Genomic DNA, 19,142 nt, shown 5'->3' with positions numbered 1-19,142 from the left:
AAACATTCTTATGGTCAATTCTGAGTCTAAGTGTGTAACACACTCAACTGACATCCAGCGAAATTCATCTTCCTGGTTTCACCACAACGCTTATTTAAAACTTACGTGTATTTTGTAAATTATCCTTTTTAAGACATAAATAAGATGTATCCCGTAGATTATACATGTAAGATTTTAAGAAAAAATTACAATAACACCATAAAATTGCAAATTTCTGATGAAGTTGTTTGCCAGCTAACAGGAAATTAGCAACGGGGGGGGGGGGGGGTCAAGGGGCCTAAGCCCCACCCCCACTTTTTTTTCCTTTTTTTTTCTAGGTAAGAAAAAAATATTTCTTCCGCTGCCCCCCACCCCAACTTTTTTAGACAATGCTACGTGCCTGGCTAATTCGTATAGCTTTCTAGAAAGGGGAGGGGCTAACAAACCCTTTAAAATCGCTTATTATCTAAAAAAAAAAATTGCAAACCATTTCCTTCTTTTAAAATTTTTAAATGCAGTGTGTAAGATGATCACTATTTTGTTGGATTATCGTAATGCGTAGTCCGCGGAAATTATGCTAGTGTAGAAGAGTTCCGATTTTGAGGGGAGATAACTCACTTTTTAAAAATGGGGAATAGGGGAATTCAAAAACACAAAACACAGGGATATTTTACTAAATAAGCAGTTTTCAAACAAATCTTCGCATACATTATTCCTTTTGGACTACATTGATATTGTTTTAATAAAATATCAAATATTCCTCACATTCGATGTGCCGCCTATTAATACAATACTGCCTAGTTTTTCGGTGGACTGCCTCTTAATATTTTAAGTACCAGCCAGTGATTCCTTAAATTTAATCATTCGCTGAGTGATTTTCGAATCTGAATTTTAGTATGATCATGTATTCAAAGGTGGAGGCGGGGGGGGGGGGGGGGGGGGGGGGGGGGGGGGGGGGGTCCTATACTTTGCACACATGTTATGCCTCTCATTTATGCTATTGTATCATAATTATATTTATTATATTTATTATTTCCCTTACAATTTTGACGACTAATCTATATAATGCACCTCATGAACCACTGGTCTGATGTTGGTGTGACAGTGAGTGAAATAAATGAACTTGAAATTGACTACGGGCACCTGTGCTTCTTCAGCGAGATATGCCTTAGATGTGCCCTAGCAAAACAACTCAAATAACCGTTTATTGTTGTTTTATTTAATTAAAGAAGAAAAAAATATTTATATCGTAAATGCACAAATTATAATATAAACCATTAATCGGAATGTTATATAGCCAACTGTACATAATGAGAATTTCGGCAATGTAAAATAAAATTTTCAGAATAAAAAAATACTGCGCTTTGATCAAGAATACAATTTTTTGTATATGAAATGAAATAAACATTAAGGGATGGTATTTTATGTCTTGTTTTTTTACGGAGTTTAATCGGGTTAATTGAAAATAAATACGTATGGATTGAGTATGGTACTCATAATCACAGCCAAGCCCCATATCCCATTTTTCTTTTATGATTGATATACATCGGGATCGTTTTACTCGTCATTTGAACGCTTTATTTTTGACGTTAAATTTGACGTCACGTCAAACGTTCAATTGAAATCGCAAGAGTTATCTCCCCCAGTGTGTTGTACGTCTTTAAAAAAACACTCTTTGATACTCTACTCCTTAAACACCTACATGTAATTGTTCATACCTATTTCCGTGTGACTGTCAAAAGCCGCATATTGGTAGCTCCGTAAACACATAATTAACCTTTTTAAAATTTGTGACTTTTTGAAAGTGAACGCTTTGGAAATCACAACAGGATGCTGCAATTTTAACAGGAGAGTTAACAAAGGGCAGTAACCTCTCCAAGTAAAAGTTACAATCTTTTGAGTAGCCTACTGCAGATAGATTTTTTTTATTTATAGGTTATTTAATTAGTGCATTATTTTAAAATTAAAGAAAAAAGATTTATCTTCCAAAGGATTTGAGAAAAGCTTTATGTTAATGTTGACTTCAATATAAATAGGGATCTGAATTATATAGGGATCGATGGGCTTGTTTTACTAACATACTCTAAAGTACTCTATCGTACTAGCGTACTCTATTTAGTAGGAACCGGTGATAAGTAAAGACGAGATCGCCCGTGGGTTTCCGACGATGTGGTACATGTAATGTCTTGTCTCTGAAAAACAATTCTTTTGTGTTAACAACTGATTTTAAGTATATAATGCGTGATCATGCCATTAATATATGTGAATTATAGGCCTAAATGAAATCATGCGCGGATCTAGAGGGGGGGGGGGGGCCCCCCCTCCCCCCGTCGAATTTACCAGGTAAAGAAATGTATATACTAAAACAAGAAAATAGTGACCATGGACCCCCCCCCCCCTGATAAACGCGAATATGTGGTGAAATGGGTATGATGAGTGAAAGATTGGAGACAATAGAAGTCACCACTACCCCCCCCCCCCCCCCCCCCTTACGAAATAGGTTTTTGAAGTTTGGGCGAGTTTCCCCCCCCCCTTTTTTTTTTTGCTTGTCGAGAAATTTCTGGGATTGGGTTTTTATTTTTGACTGAGGTGGACCCCCCCCCCGTAAAAAATTTCTGGATCCGCGCCTGGAAATCATGCAAAGGACAACAGTTATGTGTAATGTGTCCCTACTATTTCAAACGGGAACATTGACTCAAAACAAATGTATACATGACTGTATGTTATTCTTGATATATTAAGCTCAAATAATTAAAACAGTACTACATGTTACCCAGAGAAGGACTAATAGCACAGCTGTACATTGGAATGTAAAGATTTGATCTCTTTTTAGTATTTCTTGTTACTATATGTATCGAGAATAGGTCTACATGCAAAAAGACAGAGACTTGAAGAAAAATAAACAAGCGTATAAAAAATCCAAATATAGTCTTTGAAAGGGCGAAAAATTAAAACTATAATATTAAGTGTGGCACGCACCAGAATGATTCGATACCTCGAATGTAAATTATCAGCACGTATTTCAACTGTTGTTCTATTTATTTATATTCTTTTTGGTGAATTTCAACTCAAGGGCAGTGATGCCCATTATTTCTATTCAAAGGTACATTCTATTTCCGCCATAGAAGAGTTACATACACTTCTTAGAGCCCTATCATAGGTGTCGGAAGATTTCAAAGCGAGGGTTGATTCAGGGGGGGGGGGGGGGAGGGGGTTAAACCATGCTCTTTTGTGAAAATTTGGAAAATAAACAAATCTATTTATCTTATAGTATCATCTAAATACAATACACATGCCTCTGAAATGTCGTATTTTTATTTATAATCGATAAAATAAGGGTTCTCACTATCTTACATGTCTTTAAGTTCCTTTAAGTTTTAACTGGAGCGGCAGGTACATTTAAAATTTGAACTGAGTTTGGCATGTTTTATACCATGCTGTCCTAGTCAGTCGACCAAACGCGGCTCTATATTCTGAAAAGTTCACTAATGGAAATACAACGTAATCTCAATCTCATACTCCCCGTTGAGGCCTCATCTACAGAGAGACAAACGATCTCTGGCGGAAGTTTGATCTCAATCTATCACAAAAATATCATAATTTTTTCAAGGGGCAGACCTATCCTGAAGGACTTCTAGGCCAAAATTCATAGAAAATCAACCCTTTACGGAACAAGATAAGATGTTTCAACCAATTTTGGAGGTTTATTGTAAAGTTGTAAATACTTGATTTAACGTTACTTGTAAAATACAAACTAGTGTGGGAAAAATCTGTCATTGCGGTAAAAAAAAATTTAAGATTCGTTTCAAATGTTACTTTTTCCATGAAATTGTTTTCTCATGCTGGTCAATTCTTTTGTTTTAGTGAATATATAGAACTAAATTATATGAACATTGGCTGGCTTCTTCTGATTAACTTCTAAATCTGAAGATTTCATCGTTAAGTTATCCAGCATTGTATTCTCAATCTGTCTTACACATTCACGATACTTTATTTTATAAACTTTATAATTTTAAAAATCCAATCTTGCAATCGTATTTAAATTCATAGTTTATAGCTACATGTACATATTCCGTCATCCTGGCATGTAGTTTCTGAACATATAACTGTGAATGTGTGTACTTTTGATGTTGTGTAATTTGTTTTCCGGACACTTTTTGTCGCACTCTAGAGATAGTCAAACATGTAAAATAGGAATTGAAATTTGAGGCTTAGCCCTCGTGCGTTTTTGTTAGTTTAGCCATTCCTTTCTTTCATTTTTCTCCCGAGGCTTATGTATTGTACCTTTCGTCTTTTATCAAATAAAATAATTGGGCAAAAAATAATACTCTCATAATATTACTGATATTATAAGAGGAATTGAAGACTAACATTTATGTAGTTGTCTGGTTTCCTACAACGGGGTAAGTATCTTGATACCGTACTCTGGGCAGTGTAGGTTTTGTATTTATACAATTATACCTTTATTAAAAATATAAGTATTCAAAATAAAAAAAAATCAAAATAGTCATTGTTTATTAGCAAGTTTAAGTAGATACAAGGGTTCGTTTTACCTATTCCCACTTTCTGAAAATCAGGTAGGAAAAAGTAACATTTTATGTGGGAATAGGTGGAATTTTTAAGTAAACCAAATGATTTAACTGCTGTATCAACAGTTGATCAATGAACAACTGAAAGGAAAAATAGATTTTTGAAATTCTAAATCAGACTTTTTACTAATATTTAAAAGTAACATTGGAAATTTTTATTGAATTACTGATGAATGATTTTTCCCGATAATTTATTTATTATATTTTCTAAAATTCAGCCATTTTAAATAAATGCATTTTTAAAACAAATCTTCCCATTTTACGTTTACACTTAAAGATACAAAAGGGGTTTGTAACCCTTTATTTTCAAATAATTAAATTTATTATAGCATTTTTTTGTATATGTATTGCATATATTGATTAAAATAAATAATTTTTTCTCAAACTATTTATTTTCTGTCTTCAAATGTATAAAATACATGTAAATCCAAGGTGAGATGTAATTACTGTAATAAAAACAGGAATAGGTGGAATTGAGATTTTTAAAAAGTGGGAATAGGTAGGAGGCACCGATGGAAGACATCGCACTGATTGCGGGGCATGTCAAAATTACATCAAACGCAACCGAGATACCCCCTTTCAGGTAGAGACAGGATGTGTACTATACATTTAATGACACCTGTGATTCTAAAACAATGAAGCCCTTTTCAACAGACACCTGGGATTCACACCTTTTGTTTTATAGCATGGGAAAAATTTTAACTTCAAAACAATGAGATTGCATTCAATTCCTGAGTTTCGGGAATTTTGAAAGGTTCTCTCTCCATGTATTTTTTTTTTAAAAATAGATTACTGATTCTATTCATAAACAATTAAACATGTCCGAACTGCTTATTCTATTCTTTCATTCTTGAAGCAAATAGTTACAATTTTGAACCATCATGAAAACAATATTTAAAAAAAAAACACCCCCCTAACTATAAAGATGCTAAAAACAAGATTTTGCGTGTATTGTATAAACCGACAGATGCATTTAATTTTATGAGAAAAATTAACTTAATTAACTAAGTTATTTATAAAATTAGAAACTGAAATATTTCGCTTCGAAAAAAAATTCAATTTTAACCAATTTGCATTTTATTTTTATATTTAAATGATAATATTATGTAGTATATGTACATTATCCCTAACAAATCAATACACATTGGTTAAAATTGAAAAAAAAAGTACTTCAAGAAATGATAATTAGTTAAAATAAACATGAAGAATGATAAATAGATAACATTGCTGGATTTGAGAACATTCTGCTTGAAAATATATCTGGAAGGACTTTATCTTATAAACAATGAGAGGATGGTAATAGAAAATTAATATAAATACATCATCAGTCTGTTTTAATTATTTTACAACATAATTATACTTACCCGATAGTCTTCATTTTTCTTATCAACCTGTCACGTGGCGCAGCAGGGGTCAAAGTAAAAACAGATACCTACCTGCGGCCAGGTGAGACCCCGCAACGCGTTCCCCATTGGATGAAGTAAACACGTGATCATTTTTAAAAGTTAGAAAGGGACATATTCTGTATTGGTTTGTCCAAATTTAAAAAGATTAAAATAAATTTGATTTAAAGTTTATTAAAAAGTTATATGTACACATTTAAAGTTTATTAAAAAGTTATATGTACACATTTATATATTTATATATATAGTTAAAAAGTCTCAGTTTTGTAAAAGAAAGGGCGTACTTTAATTTCGTGAAGGCGGACATTACGAGACGATATTTACAATCCGAAATATTGAAGGACATTTAACGGCGGACACTGTGTGATCAGTGACGAGTTTACCGAGAAAAGACGGACTTTTCTTTGCGGCGGACATAATCTGACGATTTTTTCATTTCGGAAGAAAGGCGACTTTTCTTGTCGGCGGACAATATTGCGTTTTGTTTTAGAAGGTATTTTGTAGCGGGGGACATAATATTACGATTTGTTTGGAAGAAAGGCGGACATTTTGTAGCGGCGGACATAGTGTGACGATTTTCTTGAAAAAGAGGCGGACATTTCGTGACGGCGGACATAGTGTGACGATTTTTCTGAAAAAGAGGCGGACATTTCGTGACGGCGGACATAACGTGACGGCGGACAAAACGTGACTCAACAGACGTTGTTTTACCTAACCGATGTGTTGTTTAATCTTCTGTGCCTTTTGAACGCTGGTAGAGTACGTGGTACAAAGATAATTTCTTACGTAATTTATCAAAATTTTCGAGGCTTAAAACACCTACATTGACATTTTTGTCAGAAAATGACACTTTAAATCTGTTTTATACCTTACAAACGTCGTGACGGCGGACATAACGTGACGGCGGGGAACGTTTTTAAATTTGGTTTTGGGAATCCTTATCTTTATGTTAAAACTATAAAGTTCCAAGATTGTTTTTCCTTTACCACATGTCACATGTACGAAAACTGTATGTATGAAATAAGAATGGAAACAATCTTTTTAAGCTGATAGATTTACCCAACTATTTTATGTCTTGCTTCGATTCCCATGCTTTTTTACCATTCCTGAGACCAGTGATATATGATGTAGCACAAACCATTATACTCTGTCAGGAGATTAACCCTTAGGTCAGACATGGGTCTTATCTTGTCTAATGGTGTTTAATGTGATAAATTATCAGTTGTCAATAGGATTACTTGATAATGCGGTCGATATCCAATAAATAGTTCTGATATACCGGGTATATATACAACTGTATATAGTTTCGACTTGATGACCTCATGCTCCGCAGAAAGTAATATTGGAACATGAAATATGAAGAGATAACGAACAGTATTCGAGATCAAAAAACCATAAAACAATACAAAATAGGAGCAGAGCAAACACAGACCTCCGAAACATCAGAGGAGGGATCAGGTACCATGGAAGAGTGAGCATCCTCGCAGACCTGTCACATCTGCCATGTGCTCCTTGTCATAATTGGGAAATAACGGAAAAGTTGCTTTAACATTTACATTGTACAGAAGCATATATCTTTTTGCTTAAACATATGTTATGCAATTTAAACTATAGAAGTTAGATAAGAAATACTTTTATGAGCAAACTATAATGTGATAATTTCACAAAGATGCATTTAAGATACATTTGTGTGCAGGTGATGAATAATATGGTCTTAAGGCAAATTACAATCTACAAACCACGCCCGACCATTATTTTTATCTCTTCCTTGTAGTAAGGAAGTTCAAAATAAAGAAGACGTATGTATATTTGATTTTGAAACTTATGGGTTACTTTTAGAATAGTCACTTTTAAATATCGCTATGAAGAAAAGATAAAAGACAGCAAAATAAATATGTGCATATCTAAGTTTTTATGCATTTACATGTGTTTGTGATACTGAAAATTTCTTTATCTCTGCAAACTAACATTATTATTTTTGAGGTCAACATTCAAATCCATTTCAAATGGACAAATATCATCACTTCTTTTTATGTCAAAATTTCAATATTTCTATGTTAAGAAAATATGCAATACAAAACATGAAATTAGTTATACATTTACTTTAAAGAAAATCAATTTTTGGTGTGATAACGGTATTGAATATAATCATATTAAATTTGCGTATTTAATGTCACTATTAATAATCATTATTTATACATGATAAATGTGCAAATCTGACAATGAGATATACATTTATGTTACTATTCTGTGGAAAATGGATATAGATAACAGAACAACTATTATCCACGCTTTTTTAATATCTGCAATTTAGAGCTTACAAAAAGTTTGAAAGACGTCAGTTAGCACTTTTACTATAGAGTTATGCATTGTCTAGCTCTCATGTTTCTCAATAAAGAGTTGTCGAAAGTATTTTTTCAACTAATCATCTTATTAAATTTAAATTTGTTTTTAAAGCCACAAACTTTAAATTCATGAGTTTTTAGGTTTGCAGGAGCTTCTACGTGTATATATATTTTTGAATTTAGTTTACAAATATCTCTATAATCGGAAATCATTCTATGCTACGATTGCACGGTCATCATATTAATCTTTGTATAGGTTATAAGTATGATAAAGAATCAACTGAATGGTCGGTGTACTCTGCACCTAATATGACATCTACTTTATAACTACTTGACATCTTTATGATCTGGTATTTCTCAATCTTAAAATAAAATTGATTTATACATTGAATTAGAACTTTAGATTTATATTTTTGGATAGCTAGTACTTTATTTCATTTCTAGATTTTTAATATCTCTTAATGTCTAAAACGTTTCATATTGTAAAAATGTCAAATTCACAAATTTGCTTCAGCCTTATTAAATTAAGCAATTTTATGACAAATGTTCAATGTATCAGAATATTATGTATATAAAAAACAGTCTTTAATTATGCATTAAAGTATTTAAAGGTCCTATAAAATTGTTATCTGCTTCGTTCATGTTGATATAAGCTACATGAGACAATTCTTGATCAATAAAATTCAATTACAAAATTTTCAATGCATGAGTAATTCATTCTAATCATTTATTGCTTTAAAACTGTTCGTTAAACCTTACCTCAAATCTAAAAATTCTCATTCGTCTTTCATAAAGGAAAAACAAATACTTTACAGATTTACGTTTTAATTGTAGCAGATTTATAGAACAATTTATTGGTTTTGCAAATAGTTTTGTATCCAGACAAAATGTGCATCTGTGCACTTGTTAAGGAAAACTACAGATTATTAAATCAACAAGAACAGATAAAATTAATCGATAAGAGATTCCTAACGTTTGCAGCAGAATAAGTTGGAGATAACCAACAATATTCTGCTCAAAAGTCCATCTAAACAAATAAGGCTCAGAGCAAACAAGGACCTCTAAAACATCAGAGGTGGGATCAGGTGCCATGGAGGAGTGAGCATCCCCTGTCGACCGGTCACACCCGCCGTGTGCTCCTTGTCACGAACAATGATAAAGAAAAAATCCATCGACAATTTAGTGATATTATAATGGCCTAACAATTAGTATGAATAACTAATTATAGATTGTTTTTGCCATTGTATCGACCATAGAATTTAGGAAATGATGATATTAAACGAGACTGCTGATACTTTTGTTATAACTTACCTCGTTTTAGAAATCATTAATACCTAGAACATGCTGAAGATACTGAAAGATATAAACCCCATATGATCAGGTGAAAATATACCTTACTTAATTTTAAGAAACTGATTTTGACGATTGAAAAGTTAAAGAATGTGTACTATCAACAATGTGATGCTTATATCTGGAAGGTCAACTTTTTTTTCAAAATTCTGGAAACGACCCAAGAAAGTTTGATGTTTTTTTTTTTAAATTATAGAATATTTACAGATTACGCCAGAAAAAATCGGGCTTAAAAAAATGTATATACATGAATCATTTTCATGTCACAAGAGATAAACCCATTATTTAATATTTTGTTTAATAAATTATTTCAGTGCAATCTTCTTATTCCATTTGTATTTTGCAACGAAAGCCAATGGAAAAAGAAGCCCAGCAAACTCATGCCCAACCACGAAATGTAGCAAAACTCATCTTTATCCATGAAAAAAAAAACCGAGTAACTAATATTCCACTTTAAATTGCGAACATTTTAAACCCATGGAATAAAATCTTTCAATAACTTAACTTTTTATATTTGTTCATTTTGAATGCCGTCAACGCAGTTTGACAGACCGTTCTTAATATTCCTATAATATTCTGTTAAGAAATATTAAAAAGCCATTTTGTGTATGGTCCTTATTTATCATGTCTAGAGAGATAAGGGAGCACAGGAGGGTCATCAGTAGAGGGGAACACGAAATAACATAGTATATTCTTTCTAAATATCCTATATCAATTCCTTTTAATAAATCTGTCATTTCAGAGAATTATAGCAATGACCCTTTACACCTCTTGCAGTTTATGAACATAAAAATATTTAGTTAGGAGTCAAAAGTCAAGTCAAGCCAAATACTTCAATGTAATAAACCCTTTTGATAATCTGTTCACCAAACTCTTCACTTCAATAAAATATTGCTTTACATCTTTAATCGTATTGAATGTAAATATTGAAATATGATAAAGAAGAAATTATAAATGTTACTATTAGAGGAAGTGTTCATGCTATCCTCGCCAGTTTGAGAATTGACGATAGATTTTATTGGGGAGTTCACCTATCCAGGTGATAAAAATGCAGGTATGTGAGGTTTTACCGCTGTGATCGATTTAACGGGAGTTTTACAACAAGGAAACTTAAACAATCATGCCCGTTTGTATTCAGACTCAGCTCAAGAGAAAACAGTTTTGATGAAATTAGCCGAATTCGGTGAATTAATCTTATCCAGCTAAAAGATATCGATTCTTACGGTGACAGGTTCTTCATGTCCAAAGAAACCGTGATAAAACGCAGCTAGAACAACAGAGGATTTAAACAACATTTCTCAAAAAATTTCTTACAAATACAGGAGTAATTAAAGTGTTTTTTTTTCTGTGGTTGTTTTGTGTAAAACTGGAAAAATAACTACGATTTTGATCACATGATGGAGAGATTATTCGCAATATTGCTTTTTATAGGATTTAATATAATTGCGTCACAAGGTCAACACAGAAATGGTCTATCACCGAGGATAACCCACGTGTTTCGTTAGATTTCATTAACAACAGTTATCAAATAGGATTGATTAGACCTGTGGATCTGGATGTTGCAAACGTATGGAAAATAGAATTGAATTTTATTTTTACAAACAGGAATATTTGTTTTTTTTAATAACATGTAAAATCATGATGGGATAATGAACATGTTTACCTATGCACATGTCTTTCAATTTTTTCAAAAAAAATACACTGTGCATGTATATCGTTTTGAAGTTAAAAAAAACTGTCGTCGAATGTCAAATGACGTTGTCAAACAAATTGTCACAACATTGTGCTTTCGTCAAAATTGTTTCTAAAATAATTTTTATATTCCTGATCATGACAAGATGCACACAGCAGGTGTGACTGGGGGATTCTTACTTCTCCTTTGCATCTCATCCCAGTTCTGACGTTTTTAGAGCTCAGTGTTTTCTCTGCTTCAAATCTGCATTGGACTTTTTAGATTAATGTTTGTTTTCTAACTTTTCTTCATATACCATTTTCTCAATAGAGCTATATACAATTGTGCAAGATATAGGTGCAAAAGATTAATCAACCATGTAAAGTTTTACATGCTTAGGTTTAATCTTACTCTCATTACAAGTATTTTGTATCCACATATTAGTTCAGACATCTTGATATCATACTGCCAAATTTGATGCACGATGCATGCAGATGCCAATATTTATTAAATATAATTGATGTCCGACAAAAAATCTTATATTGGTGCAAAATATATGAATTTTTGAAGAAATGAGATTGGACTGAGTTTGAATACTGTTCTTATCTCCTTGAATTTTATTGTAAATAGAAGCCATTCAGAAGTTACCAGTAATGAGTGTTTATCTTGTTAGAGAAATACAATCATGTATATTTTAATTTGTTCATATGTGATTTAGCAATTCACACAGAGGGTGTCGTGTAAAAATAATGATGGATCACCAGTAAGATTATCTCTGAAATAACAACATTTCTTTATCTTTATTGAAAATTTTTACTTCCATCGATTGTTATTTCTCAAAAATTTACATTTTGTTGCATTAGGTTTGAAAATATATGTTTAGCGTCAATCCAGTGAACGAATATCCACCAGTTGCTGTCAAAAATAACACTATCAGGATACAGGAGGTTCGTTACCTGAAATTTAGTACACGGGAACTGATATTTGGATAATTTTATGTGATTACTTTCGAAATATATTATGCATTTTAGGACAAAGGACCGACTCCAATTTACATTGCTCGTATGCTGGATCTGTTTCAAGACCGTGACTGTCCTAGGGTCACCCCTATAGTCGGCATATCAAAGACTACTGCAGGGGTGAGAGAAATTATGTCTTCTGCTAGCTTTTTTAAACAAAGGAACTGAAGACTGAGTAAGAAGTATTGAATGTTTGAAAGTTACAGAAGTGTTTAATTCAGGTTGTTGCTTGGCCTTTAATTACACACTGAATGGTTTACAGATTTTTCCGATTTCCTGATTAGAACAAGCAGCACACGGCGGGAGTAAACGATAAACACGGGATGCTTACTCCTATCCCGTCTCTTATGCTTTAAGAGGCTCTTGTACATGTAGGTTCCTTTCCTGTACATGTTTCATTTGCCTTTTGAGCTTGATGTTATTTTTTTCTTCATATCTCATTATAATAATTCCGTAGACTTATATTCAGTGAAATTGGGATTTCACAGATTTTAGGTTCTACAAATCCAATATGACATGCTGCAATCATTAATTCTTCAAAGAATCAATAAAATGTTGTTTTTTTTATTGTTTTAGCTTCTCAACTTATGTAGTGTTGGAACACGTATGATCAGAGTCATTATAACATACAGTATTATTTTTTTGTTAAATGAAACTTTATACTTCTGGGTTCTTTTGTTTGATGATATAAAGGTGTAGAGAATCATACAGTGCATTTTAAACAACATTTTAGATTTACCTAGACAGATGTTAGCGAGTATTTTACTGTTAACACCACAACAGGATTTCTGTATCAAATGAAGAACTTTGAACGAAGACACCAGAATCCAGTGCGGTTTGGGGAAAGGTGGAGGAACCTTATATCACTGCTGAGGTAAGCACGAGTGAAAATGAGTGAAAAATTCTCTAGGGGGACGAATAGAACATTTGGGAATGGAAAATTGCAATAAAATACTTACAATTCTTGACATTACTTTCTTCAGGACGGTCCACATACCGTGTTTACAATCCTGAATGTAAACTTTACTAACGTTGATGACACTCCCCCTGTGTTTGTCAGAGATAAATGTTCCTCTACCTGCTACTCTTGTTCAGTTATATTTCTGTTACCATTGATTACTTCGATCAGGTAGAAATGTTCCTAATGAAAAAAGAAAAATGAACAAATTGTGAACTTTCAAAATCATTTAGAGATTTAGCAGAGCAATGTTTCTAGTTTTTTGGCTATTTTAATTATTGGTTTTCTGAGGTATAAGATGTTATCATTTTTTCAAATTCAGCTTCAAAAATATTTCATGTTGCATTTTCGAAGGGTATTATCAAAACCGAACCCAACAGAATAAAGGCTATAGACCCGGATTGCTCTCGTCTAATATCAAAAATCATATTTTCTTAGGATTTTTATATATATTTTTTTTTAAACTTGAAGTTGATCCTGCTAAATACAAGACAATACAAAGTTTGAATATGGAAGTTTTATCCTCAATCAGTCTTTTGCAAACTTCTCCAACTTCGGTGAATCTTCGGAAAATGTGTACTTCTGCAGGTTTGTTATCTCTTTATTTCAGTGAAAATATTGTCATTTTTACCTTTTTACAAATTTTAAATATAACTCGAATTCTTGTTTCGTTCTTACAATTTACATATTTAATAATTTATGATAAAATGTACAAAGTCATTGTGATTGCTGCTGTTGTCCTGGTGACCAGTTGCGCGTCTTGCTTTCCACTTCACAGGCTGAATATACTACACTCCAAGGGCGATATACACTGGGCAACCTCACTGTTTAACCAACTTTGACGTATGGCTGGAACCTATGTAATCATAGTCATGGGAAGTTGAAATTATACGTACAACTCCTACACAGATAAATTACGAATTGCTACTTTACGGATTTGTACACCGTACTTTAAAATAGTCAAATACGTGTTACTAAATATATACAAATCAAATTAAATACATGCTAAAAATAGATAAATACAAAATGAATAATACTTTACACTGTAAATAACTAAAATGACATTATAAACGTACCAGAGCAAGCCCTGCACTCGGTACATGCAAAATATCAATGCTGGATACCAAAACAAAATTGTATGTGAGAGGGTCGAGAAACGTCCTTCTCCTCTCTGGACTGCCGTGTCCAAACTACCTTGCACGGACAGGCGGGTTTTAAGGTCCAGTGAATTGAGGTTCAGTAAAGGATATTTACAATGATTTGTGACAAAATTTTTTGTCTTTATGAAATAAAAGTAAGTCACTAAATTTGGAATAACGGTCAGAAATCAAAGCATGTTGATTTTGCCTAACCATAAACACAACAACCATAGATGAAGAAAGGGGGATTTAACGACTATATAATCTGCTTCTGTTTATTTTGTCCAAAAGTTTCTCCTTATGTTTTCAAAGAATTTTGGTATTTTTGAATGCAAATGTTATGAAATATTGTCCAACACAACCCGATTAAAGTTCATGTGATTTGGGGGACAAAATAGAATTGTTTAACAGGTTTGAGAACATTCATAAAAAGACAATGCAATAGTGGTGATTAAAATGGATTCTTATACAAACAGGAAATATATAAGTAAGATTTTCAGAGTGATATATTGTTTAAAAAAGTGAACGTCCCTTAATTTTTCTCGCTTTCTCTAGAATTTTATATCAACAGCTAGTTGTAAAGCATTGGTTGTTTTTGTGTGTCAACACATTAATATATATTATACTAACAACAAAGCTCTATGATAAACGTGATGGTTCACCGTACAATCATCAACTTCCCTTACATATGTAGCAATAAACCTTTGTCACCTGTATACGGATTTTATATGTCTCAGCTGAAGGGCTTGTAGGTAATTTAGATCGATACATATTATAAATTTTAGCGGAGATTTACTAAAATGTCTACACCTTGTGTTTAAAACTTAAAAGGGCTTTTTATGAGGAGATTTTTAAGCTTTGAGCAGTGAGGTCATCTTTATACTTTTCTGAAGCTATTTTCTTGTTGTTTTATCAGTTTTATTTTTTGTACCGACTTTTACCTTCCTGATAGTGTAGAAATGCTAATTTAAACTGAATACTTTATTTGCAGCGAATCAACAAACGAAGTAGCCATCATTGACAATATCTGCGGGACTGTTACTGATAATAATAGTAGCATTCGTTGACCGTTGTGTTGCTACCATAACATAAACATTTTTAACCATCAAATTGTATCTCAGCTATTCCTTTTTATTCCTTTGTATTGTGTTAAAATGTCATATCCGATATTCTTCTTAATGCCACGAAGATTAGAGTGCTTATATTACAAACAAAGTAATGTTTAAGAGGATGGTTACTCCATTTAAGCACCTGATTCAACCTCTTGGATTTCGCATCCGTTTTTATATCCTCTTCAAATACATAGAAATCTCTAATAATAACTTAAATATAAACTGACTTTCACTTCTAATGTTAAATTTTAGATATCATTCTCAAGTACAGCGCTTGCCCATAAAACAATGCAAAAGGAACAGTCACAATTTTATGTGCTCCTTGTCAAGATCTATTTTTACGTGTTATGAAAAACGTGCATCAGGACTTTAACGCGTAACTTCAAACTAATGCATGCAAAGTCCTACCTACAACCCATTCCTACGACAGTTGTTGGAAGCGAATAACACAACGAGATCTTTCCGATGGGAGAACGATGCTGTTTTGTTTGTTCATTCTTAAGTAACTGTTTTTCCTCCCTAGATCAACATATTGCAATGAACTTATATACTACATGGAACAAAATACTATTGTTAGTTATCAAGTGATGCTTACAGATATTTTTGGTTTTGATTTAAATTATATGATTGCCCTATCTCCTTAATTAGCCCTTTCTCTATAAAGAAAGCAATCTTTTTAGGTACCTCTTGATCAAAAGGTGCAAGAAAATATAAAATTAAGTGAAACAAATGGAGACAAAACAGGGAGAAGAGCAAACACGGACCTCCGAAACATCAGAGGTGGGATCAGGTGCCATTGAGGAGTGAGCAAATCATTAGATAACGGAAAAATCGCCGTCAATTCAGTGTATCAATAATGGACTAATAATTAGTATGAAAAACTTTAGTCAGCATTTGACTCAATGACAAATTTATCTGACAGTGTCATTGTATCGACTATAGAACTTACAAAATGACCGAGACTGTTGATATTGTTGTTTCATCAACTTGTTTGTCAATAATTTACCCGAGTTTTAGAAATTGTTCATACGCTGCTCCTGCGTATCGAATCAACTGAGATACATAAACACCGTATTGAAGTTAAAAAAGTCATATTGCAGCATAAGTAAAGGCAGTTGACCAAAATATCCAAGTATGAAATAGATGTTTTAGACTCCGTGGTATCCTAGGCTACCGTGAACGCTTGGAATTTTTGAGCATCTACATCTGATTCATACCACTTCTTGAATATATTGTTGCACAATACTCTTGAAGTTTTTCCTTCACTACTGTCAATATCTTAGTGATGAGGTGTTTTTAGAAAGAAACTGACATATAATTTTGAAGAATTTCTTCCTTAGTCCAAAAGGGAACTTTTGATTGAGTATAAATATAAAAAACGTCAGTTTTTTCAGCATTTGACTTAATGATAAATTGTATTTGCTGACAAGGTCATTGTATTGACCATAGAACGTATGAAATGATGACTTTGTCATTATGATATTTTCAAGATTATTATAATAATGACTTTTAGGCTTTGAAATTCCATTTTTTTAGTTTTAGATAAAATGCCAACTTCTAGGAAATACTAATAAACTGCAAGTAGACTAGATGCGGTATTTTTTTTCTTGGAAAAGCAAACGTTACGTAATTACTGTATACAGGGAAATTTTCGCCCCCGTTTTATTTTCGCCCCTTTCACCCTTGTCACAAGTGGACGAATTTAAAACGGGGCGAATTCAAAGAACAAAGCATAATTTCTTAAACAGAACTGTTATTGGGCGAAATTAAAACGGGGCAAGATTGTAAGCAAGTGTAAAAGGGTGAAAATAACATGGGGCGAAAATAACCCTGTATACAGTATTACCGATCGTTTGACATTTTAAATTAACCGAGTAGTAATCATTTGTCTTTTTACGAATATCATGTAGATATTTCAGGCCATTAACCTCATTATTAGTTTCCCTCCTCTTCTTACATAAAACGCATACGTTATGCTTGTTCCACATTCTCGGTAAAAATTTTAAATTCTCTTTAGACCTACTGTTAAATTTTACTTTCAGTTTAAGCCGAAATAATTTTTTAATGCTTATATTTGTTTAAACAATACATTACTTGATAAAATAAATTATAATCAAGCCAATGCAAGTATAATAAACAAATTTTATCACTTTAGGTTGTAGACGTAAAACAACAGACAATCACTCATTCAATACATTAAGCAAAATCGCTTTTGATGTATACCATCTAGTCAAATGCTGCATGACTCTTTTCAGACTCAGTCATTTCCTTCACACTAAATTTTCTATCAATTTACATACATTCATCAATATTTATGGGTTTTTTTTCATTTTATGTGAAACATAGGAGATGTCAAACCAGTTTTCAAGATCAAAAGTTCATAAAACAATATAAAATAGGAGCAAAGCAAGCACGGACCTCCAAAACATCAGAGGTGGTGAACAAATTTTGTTATTGATCACAAAAATAAAGCATCTTAAAAGTTATTTACTAAGAAAAATCTTATGAATATAGATAATAAATGTAAGTTATTAAACATTTTATTTGTAATAAAACTAGAATATCTATGTTTGAATGCGGTAAAAAATAATATGATACAATAATAATATAAGAGGAACAAGTATGATTAGAATGGTAGGGATACTCACTCCTCCTTAGCACCTGATATCAATAAAGATTCTGCATACGGAGTTTATATATCTGAGTTGGTTCAATATGCAAGAGTTTGATCTACGTATGAACAATTTCTAAAACGATGCCAAACAGGTTGATGAAACAAGAATTTCAGCAGTCTTTTTTAAAGTCATCATTTTGTAAGTTCTATGGCCGATAAAATGATCTTGTCAGCAAGTAAATTTTTTCACTGAGTCATAGGCTGACTGACGTTTTTTAAACTAATCGTTTGTCCATTATTTATACACTGAATTGACGACGTTTTTTCTGTTATTCCCCGATGATGACAAGGAGTGCACGACGCGTGTGACCGGTTTGGGAGAGGATGCTCACTCCTCTATTGCACCTGATCCCACCTCCGATGTTTTGGAGCTCCGTGTTTGCTCTGCTCCTATTTTGTATTTTATAGACTTTTGATCTTGTTACCAAATGTTTCATTGGAAGTGAAAACATTTAGGAAATACCAAATGAATATAGTGCCCGGTAAAAATCTGGACACGATCGTGCAGATAGCGTCGTATTTAAGTTTCTTTGACGACACCGTGAAAATGCATGTGTGCTGGATAGCTTCAAATTATTTTAAGCCGCCACCACCCCGCCTTCTTTTCATTTTTCGAGTAGTCCAATTCTGTCTAATTTTTCCCCTTTCTTTTGAATTTTTTAGGTTAATTTTCGGATTCAGACCACAAGAAAGTTTTATATGTACCATGTAATCATACGCCACATATCATGCAATCAATGTTTACTTATCAGTCATACTCATATTTCAACCAAACCAAATGTTTTATTTAACACTTTCAAGTATGTTACTTATCCCAACACTTTCTAACTACATTGTAATTTTTTTCTCTACTCTCTTTTTTTTCTCTGTTTCTTTTTTACTATGTTTGTCTATTTAGTTTC

The 19,142-nt window shown here is 32.6% G+C and overlaps 1 long non-coding RNA gene across 1 annotated transcript; it reads left to right on the top strand.

The window, feature by feature from the left end:
- The first annotated feature begins 12,213 nt into the window (after positions 1 to 12,213).
- LOC134261011 (uncharacterized) lies at positions 12,214 to 13,162 on the top strand. Its single transcript, XR_009990701.1, has 3 exons — positions 12,214 to 12,285; positions 12,370 to 12,477; positions 13,101 to 13,162. It is a non-coding gene; the product is annotated as an uncharacterized LOC134261011 (long non-coding RNA).
- Positions 13,163 to 19,142: the final 5,980 nt, after the last annotated feature.

Source organism: Saccostrea cucullata, unplaced genomic scaffold (genome assembly GCF_032062105.1).
Source record: "Saccostrea cucullata isolate Sc308-1 unplaced genomic scaffold, CSIRO_AGI_Scuc_v1 ctg2904, whole genome shotgun sequence".
In the NCBI taxonomy this organism is placed as follows: Eukaryota; Metazoa; Mollusca; class Bivalvia; order Ostreida; family Ostreidae; genus Saccostrea; species Saccostrea cuccullata.
The sequence above is the reverse complement of the archived record's forward strand: the minus strand, read 5'-3'. Positions and strand labels throughout refer to the sequence as shown.